A 2,500-nucleotide genomic window follows, 5' to 3' on the forward strand; every position below is an offset into this window, starting at 1 on the left:
GTACTTGGATGGGAGACCGCCTGGGAATACCAGGTGCTGTAAGCTTTTTAGTTTACTTCACTAATGTTCTAACCTTTTAAATAGCCCGTTTTTGGCAGCAGATTTCGCTTACGGCCATACCACGTTGAGAACGCCCGATCTCGTCTGATCTCGGAAGCTAAGCAGGGTCGGGCCTGGTTAGTACTTGGATGGGAGACCGCCTGGGAATACCAGGTGCTGTAAGCTTTTTAGTTTACTTCACTAATGTTCTAACCTTTTAAATAGCCCGTTTTTGGCAGCAGATTTCGCTTACGGCCATACCACGTTGAGAACGCCCGATCTCGTCTGATCTCGGAAGCTAAGCAGGGTCGGGCCTGGTTAGTACTTGGATGGGAGACCGCCTGGGAATACCAGGTGCTGTAAGCTTTTTAGTTTACTTCACTAATGTTCTAACCTTTTAAATAGCCCGTTTTTGGCAGCAGATTTCGCTTACGGCCATACCACGTTGAGAATGCCCGATCTCGTCTGATCTCGGAAGCTAAGCAGGGTCGGGCCTGGTTAGTACTTGGATGGGAGACAGCCTGGGAATACCAGGTGCTGTAAGCATTTTTGTTTTTAAAAAAAAAAAAAAAAAAAAAAAAAGAGTCCATGAGATTCTTCAAAAAGCCTGAAATATTCTCTGAGTTTCTTCAACATGCCCGGTCTTGGGAGCAGAGTTTCTTCAGAAGGCCTGAAAAATTCGATGAATTTCTTCAAAAAGCCCGTTTTTGGCAGCAGATTTCGCTTACGGCCATACCACGTTGAGAACGCCCGATCTCGTCTGATCTCGGAAGCTAAGCAGGGTCGGGCCTGGTTAGTACTTGGATGGGAGACCGCTTGGGAATACCAGGTGCTGTAAGCTTTTTAGTTTACTTCACTAATGTTCTAACCTTTTAAATAGCCCGTTTTTGGCAGCAGATTTCGCTTACGGCCATACCACGTTGAGAACGCCCGATCTCGTCTGATCTCGGAAGCTAAGCAGGGTCGGGCCTGGTTAGTACTTGGATGGGAGACCGCCTGGGAATACCAGGTGCTGTAAGCTTTTTAGTTTACTTCACTAATGTTCTAACCTTTTAAATAGCCCGTTTTTGGCAGCAGATTTCGCTTACTGCCATACCACGTTGAGAACGCCCGATCTCGTCTGATCTCGGAAGCTAAGCAGGGTCGGGCCTTGTTAGTACTTGGATGGGAGACCGCCTGGGAATACCAGGTGCTGTAAGCTTTTTAGTTTACTTCACTAATGTTCTAACCTTTTAAATAGCCCGTTTTTGGCAGCAGATTTCGCTTACGGCCATACCACGTTGAGAACGCCCGATCTCGTCTGATCTCGGAAGCTAAGCAGGGTCGGGCCTGGTTAGTACTTGGATGGGAGACCGCCTGGGAATACCAGGTGCTGTAAGCTTTTTAGTTTACTTCACTATTGTTCTAACCTTTTAAATAGCCCGTTTTTGGCAGCAGATTTCGCTTACGGCCATACCACGTTGAGAACGCCCGATCTCGTCTGATCTCGGAAGCTAAGCAGGGTCGGGCCTGGTTAGTACTTGGATGGGAGACCGCCTGGGAATACCAGGTGCTGTAAGCTTTTTAGTTTACTTCACTAATGTTCTAACCTTTTAAATAGCCCGTTTTTGGCAGCAGATTTCGCTTACGGCCATACCACGTTGAGAACGCCCGATCTCGTCTGATCTCGGAAGCTAAGCAGGGTCGGGCCTGGTTAGTACTTGGATGGGAGACCGCCTGGGAATACCAGGTGCTGTAAGCTTTTTAGTTTACTTCACTAATGTTCTAACCTTTTAAATAGCCCGTTTTTGGCAGCAGATTTCGCTTACGGCCATACCACGTTGAGAACGCCCGATCTCGTCTGATCTCGGAAGCTAAGCAGGGTCGGGCCTGGTTAGTACTTGGATGGGAGACCGCCTGGGAATACCAGGTGCTGTAAGCTTTTTAGTTTACTTCACTAATGTTCTAACCTTTTAAATAGCACGTTTTTGGCAGCAGATTTCGCTTACGGCCATACCACGTTGAGAACGCCCGATCTCGTCTGATCTCGGAAGCTAAGCAGGGTCGGGCCTGGTTAGTACTTGGATGGGAGACCGCTTGGGAATACCAGGTGCTGTAAGCTTTTTAGTTTACTTCACTAATGTTCTAACCTTTTAAATAGCCCGTTTTTGGCAGCAGATTTCGCTTACGGCCATACCACGTTGAGAACGCCCGATCTCGTCTGATCTCGGAAGCTAAGCAGGGTCGGGCCTGGTTAGTACTTGGATGGGAGACCGCCTGGGAATACCAGGTGCTGTAAGCTTTTTAGTTTACTTCACTAATGTTCTAACCTTTTAAATAGCCCGTTTTTGGCAGCAGATTTCGCTTACTGCCATACCACGTTGAGAACGCCCGATCTCGTCTGATCTCGGAAGCTAAGCAGGGTCGGGCCTTGTTAGTACTTGGATGGGAGACCGCCTGGGAATACCAGGTGCTGTAAGCT

Source organism: Leuciscus leuciscus (assembly GCF_965113295.1).
Source record: "Leuciscus leuciscus genome assembly, chromosome: 24".
NCBI lineage: Eukaryota > Metazoa > Chordata > Actinopteri > Cypriniformes > Leuciscidae > Leuciscus > Leuciscus leuciscus.